At 46.3% G+C, this 19,992-nt stretch overlaps 1 protein-coding gene across 2 annotated transcripts in view; it reads left to right on the top strand.

Moving 5' to 3' along the window:
• DLEC1 (DLEC1 cilia and flagella associated protein) overlaps window positions 1-19,992 on the top strand; it is a 1,790,999-nt gene that overhangs the window by 1,715,059 nt on the left and 55,948 nt on the right. The gene's annotated exons all lie outside the window — the stretch shown is intronic.

The following is a 19,992-nucleotide window of genomic DNA, read 5'->3' as shown; positions in this document are numbered from 1 at the left end:
GTCTTTCGTAGTAATAACCAATCACTGGTCTCTGCGTCATACTGACCACAGCCAATGACTGCCCTCTACCTAAGCACCACCTCTGGCAGCCATCTTCAGATTTTTACCGCACGTTCATGTGTTGGGATCCTCGTGCTATTGCTCTCGAGCGTTAGTGCTATTTTTTTCACGTTTTTTCTCAAAAACTTCGTTTTTTTGGTCAAAAGAGCCTCAAGCTCCACCGACTCTCCATCCGATCAACGGGGACCCGTTTCGGATTCGTCTGCGCCCCTCAAGGGTGAAGATTTTGTCAAGCTACGCTTTTGGAGGACTCCAGAAGTTTCTCAGGCCCGGTCATGGCCCAGGAGAAGGGAAGCTCGACGCCCGGAAAGCTGTTCAGGGTCTGCCCTGGATGCCAGCTGCAGAACGTCTTCAAGGAGGACGAACACTCTTTTTGTCTTTACTGCCTACATGAGGACAAGACGCACGTGGAGAAGGACTGTGCGTTTTGCGGCAACATGTCGGAGCGGACCAGAAGGACCGCCATCAACGTCTCGCCAACTGGCTAGAAGGGAAGAGCCCGTCCGGCGAGAAGAAGAGGAAGAAATCCGAGCGGTCTTCTAAGACCTTTGAGGTCGCCCCGGTGATGGGGGTCCAACATAAGGCCAAGCACCGCGAGTCCGCTGGCACCGGGAGCGCCGAACGGTCGGGCTCTACGGGCGCCAGGCAGGGCGCACCCTCCCCGGCACCATCAACCACGAGCCAACGCTCTGGGTCGGGTAAGAGGAAGCCCGAGCACCCGGCGAAGCTCCTGGAGAGGCCCCGGTCGAGCTCGAAGGCGGAGGGGGAGCGAGGCAATGTCCCCCCCCTCAAGGATAAGGCGGTGAGCGCACCTAAGGTGGTGAAGGCCTTAATCCATCCGGCCAAGCCCTCTATCGAAACTGTCGCGGCGGCCCTGGCTCAGCCTGTGGAGGCTACACCAGTGGTGGCGACCTCAGGGCTCAGAGTCTTCCTGCCACCTCGGAGGGAGTCCTCTTTTGTGCCCATCGATAGGACCCCCGTGAAATCCCCCGTGGGGAAGAAAAAGGGGGGACAGGGCGTCGTCGTAGATTCGGCCTCAACCTCGGGGGAGGAGCTGGTCGAGGTCTTAAGCCACGGCCTCGGCGTGGAAGAAGACCGGCCCGTCGGGATGGATCCCGACGCAGGTGACGACGACATCGTCGAAGGTACCGACGGGGCCCCTGATCGCCCGTCGGATTCCCCTCTGCCAGCGCCGCGAGACAACTCGGCGGCCATTTTGTTGGCTATACAGTCCTTATGCTCAGAGATAAGGACGAGACTACCGTTGCCGACGGAACCTCTCCCGTCGGGGGACCCAGAACCGGGACCTTCTGGTGTTCCCCCTACCAAGAAAAGAAGGATCCACCCTCCACCTCCTTTTCAGCCGTCGCGCCCCCTCCAGCCCTCCTCCCCGTCCACCCGAGGGGATGATACGGGGACTGACACGCCTCCCACCAGGGCTTCTCCACCCGACGAGATTGGATCGTTCCACTCAATGATCGCCAGGGCATCCGAGCTTTTCCAACTCTGCCCTGAGGAGAAGAAGAAGGAAGGTTTCCTTTATCAGCGGCGCGAGGCCAAGAGGAAGACGGTCCTCGCGGTGCCTCTATTGGACGACATTTGGGATGAGGGCCCCACCCTCCTCAAGAACACTTCCACGACGCCAGCTAGAAGAGACCGGTACGAGAAAAAGTACCGGGTCCCGGACACGGCCCCCCTGTGCCTCCGGGCGCAGCCTACCCCAGACTCCGTCGTCTCCGCGGCAGCCAGGAAAAAAGCGGGGGGGGGTGCGGCCTCCACATCGACTTCCCCACCGGACGGCGAGGGAAAGAAATTGGATGCTATGGGACGCAGAGTCATCTCGTCTGCAGCGACGACGATTAAAGCTGCCAACGCCTTGGCTATCGTGGCCCGATACGACAGGGAGCTCTGGTGCAAACTGGCTCCCCTGCTGGACTTCTTGCCGGACGACAAGAGGGCAGAGGCCCTGGAGATCCTGCAGGAAGGTGAGGTGGCTTCGGACCACGCCATTACCGTTGCGACGGACATCGCCGACACTGGGTTCCGCCAGTTGGGCAACGGCGTTTGCCTTAGGCGGCGTGGATGGCTCAAGGCTACGGACTTCCGTCAAGACGTTCTGACCAGAGTCCTGGACATGCCCTTCGATGGGAACAACCTGTTTGGGAAAACAGTGGACGATTCCCTTCAGGCCATTAAAGCGGACACCGAGACGGCCCGGGCCCTTGGAGTTCTGCAACAACGACGGACGCCCTTTCGGAGCAGCGGAGGCAAGGGCGCCTCCAAAGGTTCCGGCAGCGGTTTCTCCTCCTACCGTCAAGCGGCCCGCTCGTCGTCTCAGGAGGCCTACAGAGGACGAGGCAACTCTGGCGGACCCCGCCGTCGTCGCCAAGGACAAGGCGTTAAAGCCTCGTCGAAGCAGGATTGAACCGGCCGGGGGGTCGGGCCCCCACCGAAGCACCCCGGTGGGAGGCCGGCTGGCGAGCTTCGTCAGCGTGTGGGAGTCCATCTCCACCGACCGTTGGGTGCTGGACGCCTTGGCCCGGGGCCACGCGCTCGAGTTTCAAAGAAAGTGTCCGCGCGTCCCCCCCGTGGCCAGGAAAGAACTTCACGTCCCTCAACTTCTCCTGGAGGTGAAGGCGATGCTCAAGAAGGGCGCCATCGAACTCGTCCCAAAGAGGCTTCGGGGCTCCAGAGTCTACTCGAGATACTTCCTCGTGAAGAAGAAGATGGGGGATGGCGCCCCATCCTGGACCTGCGACGTCTGAACAAGTTCATCAAGGCGCAAAAGTTCTGGATGGTCACCCTCCAGCACGTCCTGGGTCAGCTGGAGGAAGGAGACTTCCTGTCGTCGTTGGATTTGGAGGATGCCTACTTCCATATTCCCATCCTGAAGGGGCACCGAAAATTCCTCAGGTTTGTGGTCCAGGGGCGTCATTACCAGTTCAAAGCCCTCCCTTTCGGACTATGGTCGGCACCCAGGGTGTTCACCAAGTGCCTCGCACCGGTGGCGGCTCAGCTGCGCCGCGAAGGGATCCACGTCTACCCCTACCTGGACGACTGGCTCATCCGAGCCAAGACAAGGGAGCTCGCCGTGGTTCACACGGCAAGGAACGTCCAACTTCTCACGGACCTGGGATTCTCCGTGAACTACGCCAAATCCCACCTGGTACCCGCGCAAGACGCTCTGTTTCTGGGAGCGAGGCTCAACACAGTGTCCCTTCTGGCCTCCCCGTCGGAAGAGAGGACCAGGACCTTCCTGGGCAAGGTGCAGCGGATGTTGTTGGCCGACGCGGCCAAGGTGAGGTCCATCAAGTCCCTCCTCGGAATGATGTCTTCCTGCATCTACCTCATTCCCATGTGCAGGCTCCGGATGCGCCCGTTGCAGGAGTTCCAGGACGCGCGCTGGATCCAAACGACGGGCAGCTTCGAGGAAAGGATCACACTCGACGAGAGTTTCCGACGAGCGATCCGGTGGTGGGGCACCCGCGCGCATCTGATGGCGGGCATGGACTTCCAGACCACAGCCCACCAGGAGACAGTGACCACGGATGCCTCCCTGGAAGGGTGGGGAGCGCACAACGAAAATCTGCATGCAAGAGGCCTTTGGCTCCCGACGGAGAAATCCTTACATATCAACGTCCTGGAGCTCCGTGCAGTGTTTTGGGCCCTCAGGTCCTTCCTTCCGTCCCTCAAGGGCAAGGTGGTGAGGATCTTCACCGACAATACCACCACCATGTTTTACATCAGAAAACAGGGCGGAACCAGGTCCCCAGCACTGTCCAAGGAGGCGCAGGACCTGTGGCATTGGGCAGTCGCCCAAGGGATGTTTCTGGTGCCGTTTCATCTGGCAGGGATAAAAAACACCATCGCCGACTCACTCAGCAGGGAGCTGCGCTCGTGCCACGAGTGGGAACTACGGCAGGATCTAGTGGATCGCCTCTTCCGACGGTGGGGCACACCCCAGATCGACCTTCCGACGGCGACAAACTCCAAGTGCCGGAGGTTCGCCAGCAGGTTTCCCCAGGCGAGGAGCATGGGCGATGCTTTCTCGTTCCCCTGGGAGGGCCTGTTCCTCTACGCGTTCCCTCCTTTGCCACTGCTAATCCGGCTCGTCAACCAGCTCAAGAGGTCACGGTGCAGGATGATCCTCGTCGCACCTGCGTGGCCGAGGCAGATATGGTTCCCGGACCTTCTGGACTTGTCAGCGTCCCCGCCAATCAAGCTGCCGGTGGACGCGGATCTGCTCTCCAGGGAAGGAGGCGCCATCCTCCACCACGACCCGAAATCGCTGAACTTGCAAGCCTGGCTCCTGCAGCGCTAGAGTTTGGAGGATACGACATACCGGCCGACTGCAGAGAGGTTCTTGCAAAGGCCAGGGTGTCCTCGACTCTTAAATGCTACGGACACAAATGGAAGAGGTTCTCTGTCTGGTGCCACGCACAGAAGATTAACCCTCTACGGATTACGGCTCCCCAAGTACTGCCGTACCTGCTGACGCTGGCCAAAGCTGGACTGGCACACGCGTCCATCAAGATTCATCTTGCTGCGATCTCCCGATACACCAGAACCACGGGGCGGACGTCCTTGTGGTCTCATCGTCTGGTGAAAGAGTTCATGAAGGGACTGTTCAGATCGTTCCCGCCGGTGAAGGCTCCGGCCCCGGCGTGGGAGCTCAACGTGGTGCTGACCAAGCTCATGGGACCTCCGTTCGAGCCTCTGCACTCGGCCCCGTTGAGGTTTCTGTCGTGGAAAACAGCGTTTCTTGTGGCCATCACCTCCGCACGACGGGTGGGAGAGATCCAGGCCCTTTCCTGCAAGGCCCCGTACTTGACTTTTCACGACACGAGGGTAGTGCTCAGGACGCACCCCTCCTTCATGCCCAAGGTACCGTCGGACTTCCACCTCAACGAACCCTTGGTGTCGCCTGTATTCTTCCCGTCGCCTTCGTCGCCGGCTGAGAGAACTTTGCACTCGCTGGATGTGGCTAGAGCGCTGAAGTTCTACGTGGACCGCACGAAGTGTTTTCGGAAGACGTCACAACTCTTTGTGAACTTTGGACCTGTCAATCAGGGGAAGGCTCTCTCGAAGGCTTCCATTTCCAGATGGCTCTCCGGCTGTATCATGTACTGTCATCGGTTGGCAAACCGACCGCTGCCTGGCCGTCCGAGAGCCCATTCCACCAGAGCGATCGCAGCTACCACGGCGTTCCTTTCTGGTGTCCCCCTGCTGGACATATGCAGGGCTGCTACGTGGAGGTCGACGCACACCTTCACGAAGTTCTACTGCGTCGATCGGGATTCCAGGGAGGAGTCCAGGGTCGGCCAAGCAGTGCCGCGCAACCTGTTCGCCTGAGGTGAGCCTGGTGAGGAGGTAAGATGCTTAATGTTGAGTTTGATGCAATGCTTAATGTTGAGCCTTTGCCACCTCCCGTGGTTGTGCATGTGTGCACTGCTATGTATTCTTTATTCATGAGCATGTGAATCCATGCCAGACCCCATGCTGGAGAAGGAACAAGTTACTTACCTGTAACTGTTGTTCTCCAGCATGGGTCTGGCATGGATTCACATGCGAACCCTCCCGCCTACCCCTCTGCGGCTCTTCACTTGGTCATACTGCCACTTCACGTGCTTCCAAATCTGAAGATGGCTGCCAGAGGCGGTGCTTAGGTAGAGGGCAGTCATTGGCTGTGGTCAGTATGACGCAGAGACCAGTGATTGGTTATTACTACGAAAGACAGATCAGAAACGAAACTGATACTGGTTTTTTCTTTACCGAGGATTCCCAGCCTGACGACGGGGAATATTCATGAGCATGTGAATCCATGCCAGACCTATGCTGGAGAACAACAGTTACAGGTAAGTAACTTGTTCCGTACTGAACACATCAAGTCACCCAGTGGAGCTGTCCTATTGTAGTTACATGCTTATTCCCGTGCCTGTGAAAGGATTCGCTCCCTCAACAGTGACACCCTCTATCCTAGGAGTCATTATTTGTCCTCTGCTTGGCCCCTGCTGTATCTGCATGGGTGAATGCTCTTGTGGCAGATTCATTGTTGTCTGCTGTGTTTGTAAATCTTGTTGCATTCTCAGCGCTTGTACTTGTTGCACTGTCTGATTTTGGGCAAACACCTCTCTACTTTGTTGACTATATGCAGGAAGAGGAGTAGTCCCCCCTCTTGAGAACTGTCCATTCTGCACAAACCCTTGGCTTCCACACATACATGCAATGTGCCCTGTCATTCCACATGTCCAACCTATAGGAGGTCTCCTAATTTGCCCTCCATGCATGCCTTGACTATTTTTCTGCGTGTCTTGAAACCCACCATGATTATTCTGGAAATGTCCCTGATTGTTCTGGAAGCCTCCCCTACCCCATGGTATGAATCCGTTATTACCTTGATCGAACTGCCTCTGGTTATTCACCAGTGTTATGCCCACTGCTTGCTGTGAACCCGATCCTTCTCCGCTAGTCAACATCGCCCCTTCTATGGTGTATTTTGACAATTTCTTCTGCACTAATTTTGCTTCTTCACCTTTCCTAACATCAGCTTTCTTTAGATTTTTCTCCTGCAGTAATCTGCAATAATGCGCAATGGTCAGCTGTATTTCCAACCATGGTTTTGCCCTCATACCCACCAGTTTCTTGAGCTCTTTCTGCACTGGATCTAGCACCCTCTGACATACTATATGGTAGAATACAGGTATAGATTTCCCCCATGGCTCGCGTGTTTCCAATCTCCATTGCTCTTGAAAATTCTGAATGTAAACAAGAGGATCCTCCTCTTCCTGCATTTTCTGTGCCATTATAACTCACATATCTGATGTATCTGGATACTGCACTCTACAGTTATTAAACAGTGCTCCATCATGAGCCGTGTTCTGCGCATTGACACTTGAGTATCCTGCTCTCAACCAAATGTCGTCTACTCTCTCCCCAAGAATAGTGGCTAGAAGACCTTTAATGTCTTCTATAACTAACTTATTTCCTCCAGTCATTTTTTGTAACTCATGTATCCATTTCCCAGCGCCAGAAGTTAAACTCAGAAGTTTACACCTTAAATTATCCTTATCCATCTGTGGCCATGGTATATATTTCGGTCTGGCTCCCCCCTTTTCTAACAAAGGAAACGGTGAGATCCCAAACTCACATTCATCCCACATCGTCTGTCTGCCCATAGCAGAGACAATGGTCCACACCACTTTCTTCCTGGTAGTGACCTTAACCTACCCACATAAGGTCGAGGTAGCCGTGCCAGTGGTTCTGACGCCCTAGACGTGGGTAGGTCTAGATCTGATCACCTCACTTCTCTGTCCATCGGAGAACATCCGTCAGGACCACATGCGTTATCTCCCTCTTCTCCACAGAAGATTTCTCTATCCTTGTCTGACATGTCCTGTCCCCAACTTCTATGACTTCCCTCTTTCTCATCTCTATTCAGAGTTGGCCTGCCTAGAGACAACTCTTTATGCTCTAAATGATACGAGCCTCCCTGCTTGTCGTACAACTGTGTACTTTCGAGTCGATCGTTTTTGCCCTTTCCTTTTGGTCCTTATATCATGATAGACCTTATTGATTGCGTCCCCAATGCTTCTAGTATCAAACTCATCCTCTAGGTTTGCTCTAGACGGACCTGGCATTGGCTCATGTGTTGGGAAGAGTTCTTCTATGTCCTCCCATGCTACTACCGGATTAGGTTCCATTAATTCCTTTCTACACGACCAATGTCGCGTGATCTTTGCCTTCTCTTACGTTTTATTTCCTTGTCAAGCTCTCTTCGCTTTCTTGCTTCCTCTCTTACCCTTTCTTCTTCCTGCCTTTTCATCTTGATCTCTCGTTTGCCCTATGTATTTTTTCTTTCTTCGTCTTTGTATTCATTTATCTCTTAATTTCTGCTCTTTCTCTTTTCCTTTCAAGCTTGTCTCGTTCTGCAATTGCCCTTTGCCTATTATCATACTTTCTTTGCTCCTCATGTCTTTTCTGCTTTTTCAGCTGCTCATCTTGATACAGCTGTTCCCATCCGTCTATCTTTTCTTCTAGTCCCATCTCCTTTCAATCGTTCCTCTCGTTCTGTCTTTTTTATCTTGTTCATCTTGATCTTCCCTTTGACTTACTTCCTCAATGCTCTTTCCATCAAGTTTGAGCAAAATGTGACCGCCCATCCATTCGTTCTGTATCGGCGCTACCTCATCAGCCTTGTCTTTCTCTCCTTTCCATCTTTTTATTTCCTGTCTTATATCTAAGACCACTTCTCTCCTTGTCCCATGGGACTTTAGGGATCACATCTCTTTCTGGAGTCTTTTCTGGACTCTCGTCGCTGCTATGCGCAGGTGACTCATATGCCGGATTGCTGTACCCTATTGCTGCCTTAAGTTCTCTTAATGGGTACACTCTGTCATCCTTCGTACTATCGCTACTTGCTTCAGGTACGGCGGGGAGAGCAGAAGGCTCCTCACCCCCCTCTTTGCACTGATTAAGCATCCAGTCTTGAGGAGGTGGATCTTCCCTTTCCTCCTGGTACATCTTCAAGAGCTATAAGCTCACTAGCCTCTTGTCTAACTTTTTTCCTGTGTATGCTGCGTGCAAGTATGTCATCATGTGTTGCAAAACTGCCTTTGATAGTGATCCCCCTTGTGGCCATGGCATGAACATCTTATCTGCCATGCCCTTAACCCATTCTGCACTATACTGTTTAAGCTTGGGTGCGTGTTTTGGCAACTGCTTGCATAGCTGTATAAGCAGAGTAATATCCTCCATTTTGACTCGTCACACTTGACTGTCACTACTCACCGTTTTGTTTTACACTTTATTAATACGTTTCAAAATAATAACACAATATGAGCATGCACCAATTGTCGCAGCTCCAAGCCTTTTTTTATCACGTTTTATTTCAATCTACTTATTCTCTAAACAGCATCTGTTCAATTAAATGAACAAACAATTAAATTTCAAATCGCTCTCTTCACTCACTACCCATTCACAATTTGCCACCTCACTCCGTTCTACTCACCATTTGCTTTTCCGACTTCCAACTCTCGGGATCGTCGTCTCCTCAACCAGCCGCTTCAGCCTTCCGTCCGCTCAGCTTCTTGTAGAAATCAGGAAGGGACTCTGTCTGAAACCAAGGCACCCGTCCCACCTGTACTTGCAAGTTTCTGCTTTAGACTAACTACCGCCATCTACAAGGAGCCTCACGTTCTTTCAGCTAAATGGCAGAGGACGTCTGATATTACCGGGACCCCAAAGCTTACTATGTCGACGGTACTTTAACCATCATCTCTCTGCTACCACATGAACTGGGATTAGCGACCCAGCCCTTTAAGATGAGGTAGCAATACTTTGAGATAGGATGGGGATGCAGAAGATACTCAAACATCAATAATAAGACTAACTCAGAAAGTTGTCAGTTTGACTGTTTTAATGTCAATTATCTAAAACGAACATAAACGGACATCTCACAGCACGATCTCAAAGCATTTCATTAAAAAAACATGAGTTATATAGCAAAACTCGTCATTACTGACGTCAACCTACATGGTAAACTACAAAAATGTATTGGCAAAAGTGATTGGGTCTAAGGGAACATCTAGGTATACGTTCCATTCTAGCCTCAGAGAGTGATATGGTCTTTAATGTCAGGTGGGGCAACTAAGCCCACCCCTCAGCAGTTCACTATGAACGTCACTAAATACACGACGTCCCATTGGTTACACAAACTATAGGGCTCTTTACTACGTGGCCCTCTATAATTGGTAGGCATCCTTACATCCTTACATCCGTCAGGACTTTTCCACCTACGCCAGCAGCACGCAGGCTGGTCTCCAGGTGCTGGTGGGTTGGTCTTGACCATCGCTTCCCACCAATTAGCATATCAACTATCATCACCTCTGTGATCTGCATGCCAATTTAAGGCTTTGAACTTGACCTTGGAAATGTTCCTTGCTCTGGAGAATATGAGGGAGTGGAGGCACGCTCTGTCTCCTTGCATAGGTGTGGTTTGTCATGATTGTCCATTTTCACCTCTCCACATGACTGAAGACCACAAATCTGAGCTTTTGGTGTATTTAAAATACTATTATTTAATGAGCCTCTGACGTCTTGCTTGTTTTCATGCACGTCTTCTGAACAGGAGTTTGTTCTTTCGCACGATTGTAACTACTGTCTGATCATTCCAGCCTGAAGCGGCCTCGCCCTTCTTTGATTCACTTCTATAATTCAATTGCTTTTTCAACTGCAACACACTGGAAAAGGACTTCCTTTTTTTGGTCCAGCTGTTCTATAATGCGTAGTGGAATCGTCCATAGTTCACTCACTCCTATATATATATATTCAAAAAAGAACCAATTCCCAGATCCGTGATGGAACTGGGAGAAAGCCTTCAGCCATGCACCCAAGACGCTAGGCGCTCCCCACAACCACCTGAATGATGTTTGATACTATGGGTGTACCTATAGCTGGAGTATGCTGCAGTAGTTGTGGCCAGAGGCTAAAAGCTTGGGTGTAAGGCCATAGATATTTCAATATATGGGAGTGCAGTATATAAAACCCATAGTGGCTTATAACTCCAGTGCTTATAACTTTGCTCTTGGGTGCATGGCCTTCGGCGTACATACATGTTTTTGAAGAGAAGGAATCGAGCGGTTGAGCGCCCTATCCTTTTCACTTCTGAAAGTTTGTCAAAGCGAATATTGACAAACTGAATGTTGTTGTCACGTGGGTATGTTTGAAAGCCAACAACTGTACCTAGTGCCCCATTAACTAGCCCTTGCTCCACGTCAAGGTTACGTTTAAGCATTTTAAGTATTACTCTACAATTTAAGGATAATTTTAATATTTTTTCCAACCCAGCTGTGTTGAAGATTGAATTTTCTAAGGTATTTAGTCTTGTTGTGGCTTGCTCACACATGGGTAGTGTCATACCATGTACGTCAAGTTTGTCTGTGGCACAAATTTCCATTATCGGTTGCATTTCTTTTTTTAACATTGTTTCATTGAATTTGAGTGAGATCTGCAGATTGCCACATGTTTCCTGTTAATTCTCTGTATCGGAAATGTCGCCAAAGGTTGACATTTCCTATGCTGCCAACAGTTTTACGGCAGTTTGTGTCCTAAGGTTTTAAAAATAGGTTCACATTTCGCTGGTGTCAATTGTAGAAGATCTCCGAAAACGATAATGTGTTTCCCTGAAAAGAGTTCTGTGTAGTTTGTTTTAAGTACTTCTTGCAATCTGAGGTGAATCAAAGCCAGCCATGCTCACTTCATCTATTAGTAGCATTTTCATTTGTTTTAATACTCTGCGTAGTTCCATTGCAGCTTCTGCAGAAAGTTTGTAATAGTCTAATTTGTTTTGGTGTTCTACTGGAAGGAGTAGTAATCGGTGTAAAGTGACACCGCCTATGTTGTAGGCAGCTAAACCTGTGCGGGCAGTTACATCAGCTGACAGTTTGTTGTTTGTCAATTGTTGAAGGAACTTGCTGATGATTTTGATTAAGAATGTTTTTCCTGACCCAGCTTCACCACTGACGTACAGCAGTATAGGTTTGTAATTTTGGCAGGTACATTCTTTAATTTCATGTTGTACACTATGTGCAGTTTGTTTTGTTACTTCTTCAAAAATGGTGTGCTGATCTTTAAGTTTTGTTTGTTGTACAGTTAAGTCTTCTTCATTTACATCATAGTGACACATGGTGTTTTCCACCTCTGTCATAGCTAATTCTGCCTCATTTGCCATTAGTGGCTGTCCTAGTGGTTCTTGGCTTCCTGTTACAGAAGGTTGTCTACTGTCGTAAGTGTCCTTATCTAGTTGGACCTGAAGTAGTTCTTCGTGTTGCTGTTCAAAGTGCAACATTGTTTTGTACTGCGTAAAGTTCACATCGGTGATATCGCTTTCATTTGCTTTGAAATCATCTTCATAGCAGTCATTGTTATCTAGTATCTCTTACTCTTTTATCCATGGTTTAAAAAGTTGTAGCAGAGACATGTAATATAGTTCTTTCTGTTGAGGAGTTTTTAATGACAATTTGACATGATTTATTAAGTTTTGTTTGATAAGTTTCACTAAGCTGCCTTCACAATCTGTCACTCTATATCTACCTTTGCTTTCATCAGGTTTTATATTATTTTTGTATGCACATTTTTGAGCTATGTGGTATAGACACATGCTTTCCAAAGTGATACTCCTGTTCGGATAGTATGTGACCAGTAAATTGTTTTTTAAAATGCCTTGGCTGTTAGGAACATTTCTGGCAATTGTTTTTATGTCCTGATATGATTTCAGAACTCTTTTTCTAGATTTAGCAGGACCAATACAAAGCAGTACCGGTTAAATGATCTGCCGCTTCATGGGCACCACATTCTCTATGACAGAGCATTTTTATGCCTAGGCTGTACAATTTCTGAGATAGTGTTTTGTCTGATGATAGGTCATTCCAGAGGTCTTGAAGCTCTGTTTTTTCTGCTTTTGTTAAGTAGGCTGTAACATATCGTGCAACTGCAGTGGAATTGTCTGCAATGTACTGCACATCTATGTTTGCATTCCATGAGAGGGCAATGATTGTATTGTAATCATTGATATATTTTGATTCTTCTGTTCTTTTTATGTAATACGTGTTCTTAGGTGATTTACCTTTAACACTATGTCGAACTGAAGACATGAAGTTGTTCACTTCACCTGTTTCTGTAACTGGTCTAGGGAAACCAATGCGGCATTTGGAGTAGTATTTCCCTTTGCTTTTGTATTTGCGACGACAATATTTGCCACATTTGTGTCTTTGAAATTGTAAAATCTGTCCATGCAGGTGACTATGTGTCCGTTGTGAAGGGATTTCACAAGTGACATATTTTTGGATGAACTGCAAAACAGTGGCATCACTGTCGTGACCAAATTTAGGTGCACCTTTGATCCATAAAAGCATGTGAATATGTGGTGCTCCTCTCGCTTGGTATTCTTTTCTCCAAAACAAGTGTTGCACTTCTCCGAGGGGAGGAACAGTTTTATTACAAATAAAGTGTAGCATAGCAATGAAACGATGCTGGAAATATCTTGACACATTAACTGGATCTAGAGAGCAAAGTTCTCCAGATGTTAATATATCTATGTTGGTTTTGTTGTTGTTTGATATGCGTAGGAACTCATGTAAATCTTCCCATGCGTATTCTGCACAACTAAGTGTAACAAACCAAGTCGGTGGTCCAAGGTTTCTGATCATACAACGTACATCTCTGTGCCGTCGGAACCAGTATTCTTTTGTACCACGCATGTTTGCAAATAGATTTGTTGTACTTGATTGTAAAACCTCATCTTTTTCTTGTACTTTTTGTATTAATTTCGTAGCTGACATATTTTGAAAGTGGGTTCCAGATTTCAAAATGTGTGCAACCACATAACATAGGGTTGCTAGTTTACTTTCAAAGAGTAGGTGGAATATGTATTCCACATTTTGTCTAAATCTGGGATCTTGCGAATACATTCGTAATGAGCTGTATTCTGATGCCGTAATCTAAGTGGGTCTATCATCGTGTCTTCCGCCTTTGCCAGTAGGAAATAGCAGTGGAAATGCACATGCTTCTATACTTTCTTTCCCCATATGCTCATTGGTGACCCTTTGGTTTGTCGAATTTGTTACGTTTCTAGTGCATCATCTATGCTTTCATTGGAATGCAATGGATGAATTGTGTAATGGTCCAAAAGAGTGGATACTGCAACAGGATCCAGAAGTTCAAATTGACCAGTTTCTGATGACTCTTGAATTATTTCAGTTGTTTCCCTTAAGCTTTCTTCAATATTTATTTCTTTGTAGTATTCGTTATTGTCTTTCAGATATTGCAAGGCTTGTCTAACTTTATGTAAGTCCACTAGTTGTTGCCACATTTTTTTGTCTTTTGTTGGTACACCATTTACCAAGACAATTAAAGAATGCTCTATTGGACGTTGCAATCCTATAGTTTGTACATTTTCTGTTAGATCTAATGGCAAATAAACTACTTTGCCACAAATGCCTTTCACCAATTCAGAGGGGGGTAATTTTGCTGTTTTTGGTTGAAGGCGTATAATTGCTTGAAATGGGTGGACTGTTTGAATTATGATGCTCTCATTCAGATTGAGTTGTTGCAGGGGTTTTGGTAGTGGGGACAATACCAAATTATTTGTGATAGCATGTGAAGGAGTTTGGTTGTTGTCCAGTTTTGTAGTACAGTAACTGCAACATATTAGGGGTTCACTTATTTGGTATTTGTTTTCTGCTAAAAGGTAGAGAGCTAATTCAAACCGTTTGGAATCTTCATTGTCTTCTATTTTGTATGTTATGTCTATATTTTTTGTGTTCCTTTTGTAAAATGTTCTGCGGCAACATACACACACATGGGTTGGTACTTCAGCCGATGCACTTTTAAATTTTAGTATTTCTTTTTTGTATGTGTGTAATAGAAGGTTGCTATGTGCAGAATTGTCGCTAGTCTGTTCTAAAACTATTGCATTTTGTAAGTGGCTTTCACCTCCAAAATATTTTCTCTGGATACGGTCGATTTCTTCTTGTTGGTATTTGGGTGTACCATGCAGAAAAGTGTTATTTAAATTGGCTAATTTTAAAGCTGAACTTTTAGCATAGTATATTTTATACACTAGATTTCTTACATTGGAATGATGTATTGATATCCTTTTGATATCATGGAAGGTGCTTTTGTAAATAGGTCCTGAAATGCAGGCTAATGAATGTCTTTGTAGTCCTGTGTATTTGCGCACTGTACAGATATCCATATTTTGCAGCACTTTCATTTTAATTTCGTCTTTACCTTTCACTTACTGATTGAGGAACTGACATAAAGATTTGAAAGATTTGTTAGGAATGTCACACATTGACATGCATGGCCATTTGTATACTGGACGGTCTGGTTCAGTCGAATCAAGAGGTAATTCTGAGTTTTCAGGGGATACTTTTGTAAGCAGTGTTTCTTGTTTCATGATGATATTATTGATTTTTTCATACCCTCGTCCACTGCTATGGATGGCAATTGTGTTTGTTTGATTTTGTTTGTATGCTTCTTCATTAAAATATGGTTCTGTGGTTGTTGTGTGACTCCATTCACCTCCACAAATATTTAAGAAGTTATTTTTGTTGACATTCCGTTTATTGATCAGTTTCTTTTGTAGTTCAGTACTTAGTTTTGTTAGTGGTTTCATCCTATTTAACATGAATATAAACAACTTCCTTTTAAGAAGGATTGCACTGTCTACGAGAGCTTGTAGGATTCATTTTCTACAGTAGGTTTTAAGGGTTGAGGATGATTTCGGTCCTCTTCTTATTAGATTCTGAAGGACTCTGTGATGAAACATTTTTGCTAAAATACTTTTTTTACTATGGGTTCTTGTTACTATATGAGGATTAATAGGAGCATTGTTAGCAGTACTGGTAGCCGATTTTTTGTGAAGCATTTTGTGTTTTGTGCCACATTTTGATAGAGGAGGTAAAGTTCGGTAGTTGAAGCTTCCTTTGTTTCGCTAAACGACTGTATTAGCTGTTTTGTTCCAACGTTCTCTACAAACTCTGCTACAGATGGATGCTTACTTTGGACACTTTTATTTTCATTTGCTCTTTTTCTGCGTTCCTTTCTACAGACTTGCTTTTTGGTAGGCATTCTTTGGGGTCTGTTGAAAAAAGAAGGCATGGTTCGGTCGGTTGTACAATATGTGTGCTGTGTGCATGCGTACATGAGTTTGATGGGGAAGCTCATTGTGGTGGTGTGTGAATGTGCATTGGGATGTTACAATGCCTTGGGAAGGCAATTTTCTGTGTGTATATTACTACACTGTGCTTCAGATGAGTACAAAGTGAGGTAGTGGTGAGGAGAAGCATTAATAGTACACGTAATGGTATAAAATTGAAACAGCCATTTGTTTTCTAGTACTAGCATTCTAAGGCTTCTGTATGTTATTTGAGTTCCAAAAACACAGGGATTTGTGAGACATTCTGCCTGTTATTCTTTGTTTAATAAATGGGGATTTGGGTAGAATGGTTCAGAAATCAATGTTTGTTTTGGTGCGCAAATTAAATAAATAACCCATACAGTCTCTTTGAGGAACAGTACGAATATAAAGGTAGTACTGTACTCACTTTTTTTTGCGGAATGACCAGGTTTCTTCGGATATGTCGTTTGCAGTGTAGATGTTGATTTTCAGGAGAGTAGTCTTCACTGCGATTGTAAAAAGAAGAAGTTAGCAACTTTGTGTGTTTAAAGCAGTGATGTTACTGTACACGTTAATTTTGCATCTTTAGTCAGAGTATTCTCCTTTGATATCTCAACACAGTGCATGTGTGCATTTCACTTCACTATGTGCTGCCTTTGTATGTTATTTACAGTATGTTAGTTGAACGTGATTCGCAAATGAGTACCATTTTTAGTTTATGAAAATGCTTTGTTTTTTTTAAGCTGTGTTGTCCATAGCAGAGAGTAAGTGGTAGGTCATTATAGTAGATGGGGAAAATGTCACTACTTTCATATTGTAAGTGCGAATCTGAAAAATCGGGAGACCCTCAGAGGGAGATGTCACCACAGCAATAGGGAGCGTTTATTTTTCTCATATGATCGCATTGGAAGTAGCATTAATGTAGGTGGTACACAGTAAAAAATGGTGACATTTTCTAATGGAAAATCGAATTTTGCGCTAAATAGGGAGGGTTGTTACGTATGTATAAGTTAGTGCGGGAGACAGTAAGAAGTAGTGCGGTTTGTCGATGAAAAATGCACTTAAAGGGTAGCGTTGGTATGTATTGTCTATGCAGATTTAGTGGCATTAATTTGTTTAAATGAAATCATAAGGGTTGCACATGTTCTCTGATTAAAATATGCATACCTGTACTTTATACTCATGCATGTGCGCATGCATGGAGCTGTACGTAGAAATCCGCGACACTTGCACAGTAGTTTTTGAAGTAGGTGCTTTGCAATGATATACGACTTGCATTCAGAGTGATCAATAGTACATTTGAAGTGCGAAATTTTGATGACGGAGTTAGATGTAGAGATGTTGAATGTGATTGGTGGATGGTTGTGTGACTGCTTAGCTGTATCCAATGAGGGAATGGATTTGCGAGTGATGTGGAAAGGGTAGAAGGACTGGCTAAGAGTTACGTGCCGCACGTAGACAGCGCTTGTCCGCGGGTAGGGCGTGTCACATACTGGGTTCTACAGCAAATCCAGCATGGAAAGGAGACTGCAGGCATCAGCCAATCAGATGTTCACATTGCTCTTTTGTGTCGAAAGACGGTGGGTATACTGAAGATGGCAGAGGTGGAGAGAGTCAGGGTTTTGGTGCTTGGAGATATTTTTGTCCATGGTTTACAGCACTATTCCAAAAGTAGGCATGTGGTACACAATTTTGATGTGAGAGGAGTGGAGGTGGTGTGGAGCGCTGAGACTGATCACAATGTTGCAGCAATTCTGCAAGTTTGCAGAGACATGCGTAGGATAACCAGTCCCCATGTGGTACTTTTGCACTACGGTGCTTGCCATTTGGGCTACGTGAGTTCACGTACTTTGTTGGAAGATTTGGAACAGTTGGTGCAAGCAGTCATTAACATCTTTCCAACTGCGAAAGTAATTTTTTCTGCGTTACTCCCTAGAGGAAAATGGGACAACAGTTCTCTTTTCTGTCCTGATCAAAGTATTGGGAGGTGTAACATCAGTCGCGGCATTCTTGATTTCTGCTGCAAGGGCAGGGAACTGGAGTGCGCCCCTCTCCTCGTTTACCATATTTCCAGGATTTTGAAGGTTGGAATCTTCAAGACCTGATAGGGTGCTGCACCGGGGTGATATATGCCCTGCTTTGGAGTGCCTCACTGCAGGCTACTCCCCCCCCCCCTTTATCCACTGTGGGATTGGGCGTGAGCTTTTTCCTTGTTAAACCTGATGACTAAATCTACCAGAAGCCCTTGCAGCAGAAATCATCATCATTGATTATCATCACCTGCACTTGCTGTGAGCTGCAAATTAAGACTGCCTCCCTGATGACGTGTAAGAGCACAGAAACCGGTCGGAGGAGAACACTAATGGCTGAGAAGGTTGTGCAGGGAACTGGAGTGCGCTCCTCTCCTCGTTTTACCATATATATATATATATGTATACGTTTGCGCATGCCGCAATCTATTAACTACATAGCTAGCCTTAAGAATAGTTTGTCTACTTGCATTTCTTTACATCTGTACACGTGTAAAATTACTTGATATCTTCGTTTCTGTAGCATAAGCCTCTTCATCTCAAGCCTGAGATGTTACTTATCTTTGATACGTTCTTGATACTTATAGAATGTCTACGTTCTCACGACTCTGCATCTCTTCTGGGTGCGTCAGCCTTGCTTTGTATGATGTCACCAATCTGCTCTTTTACTCATTTTTCACACTTCTTCTCGTATTTCATTCAGATGCCCATCATGCCTTCGTGTATGCAAGTATGGCTTTCTCAATGGGAACATTGATTCCAGGATTCTCCTTGGTATTCGTATTTTCACTGGTACTGAACGTACTTCACACTCTGGTTCCTAACATATAGACAACATGGGTGAGATGTTTGAGGTGGGGGTACTTGACTCCTTCTCTACAACTGCCCAAATACGTTGTACAAGGACTAGAATTTGACTACATTGGGCTGCAACTTGTGGAAAGGCAGTGGGTTGGATACCTCACCGGACCTTGGTAATTTTATGCAGGCCTAGGGGCAAGCCCATATGTATTTCCAAAAAGACCATTGTCAAGCCTATCGAAACCCTTGGGTTGTCTGTTCCACGAAGCCGATGGTTCAGTTTGACCTCACCGACACCCTCAAGTAGAGTCTGCTGAGGGATTTTTTTCTGTTGAAGTAGTTGATTGCTGCCCTGTCGTGGCTTATGGTAGGAATCTGCTTTGGACCGGGACCTTGCCAAAAAGCATTGTACATCTCCCTTGGATCCAGCGATTTTGTCTACATACCTTATGGCTGAAAGTTCTGGGGTACAGGCATCCGCTGCATTGTCCAGGACAGCTACATTTCCCTCTCTGATCGTGGACATAGAGAGCAGGAAAATTGATGCCATAAGGCACAAGCTTTGTGCTTCAGACAGGCTGGGTTTGACAATTGTGAATGCCACTTGTTCCATGTCCACGTACACTAACAGCCTGTAGAGTGTGATATCTGAAGCCATGGAGAACCTCGCCATGCAGGGGTTAATGAATGGAGCTAAAATCTATAGATCCAGGATGCAAGTTCTGAAGCCTGGCTTCGGATAGCCACACTGACATATTGAGGATAATTTCACATTCTATGGAGTTCCCTTTCAGTTTTGTTCATTTTGTGTTGTGTCCTATAGTTACCTGTCAAGACATCCCCTTAGGGTGACAATTGCATTTAATATATTAAGATATCACATTTGACATAAACTAGAGAAACACACATAAGCCATGATAGTTTCAAATCCACACTCAAGAAAGATATCTAAACAAGCTGTTCCCGGCATAGAATACGCCATTGTAGCATATCTTCAAGGTCAATATTGGTTAGTAATTCATAGGGTCATGTCTGTCCCCCTTCTGAAATATCACTTCCAGGAAGGGGGTGTAGGTCCCTGTGACTTATTAATGGTCGTTGAAAAGGCTAAACGGATCATATGGAATGAGAGGTATGCGCGGTATAAGAACAGTATCTATATTCAAGCGATCACACGGGCCTCTATGATATGTCTTTGTAGACGCGTATTTGTCAACCTTGTTCCATTACAGAGTCCCTGTGATGGCATAAGATTGTGTAGTAGCATAATTACAGCACCTACTTTCAGTTTTAGCTCGTACAGAGGCATTCGGCCTACAGCATTTTGCTCTTCAGAGGCTGAAAAATACTTTATTGTTTTGACTTGGAGCCTTGTTTGCATGTCATCACAATCTTACCTAAGACAAAATCCTGCCTACGTGG

Source organism: Ambystoma mexicanum, chromosome 2q (assembly GCF_040938575.1).
Source record: "Ambystoma mexicanum isolate Mex_15411 chromosome 2q, UKY_AmexF1_1, whole genome shotgun sequence".
Lineage (NCBI taxonomy): Eukaryota > Metazoa > Chordata > Amphibia > Caudata > Ambystomatidae > Ambystoma > Ambystoma mexicanum.
This window is presented reverse-complemented; position numbering and strand designations above follow the sequence as displayed.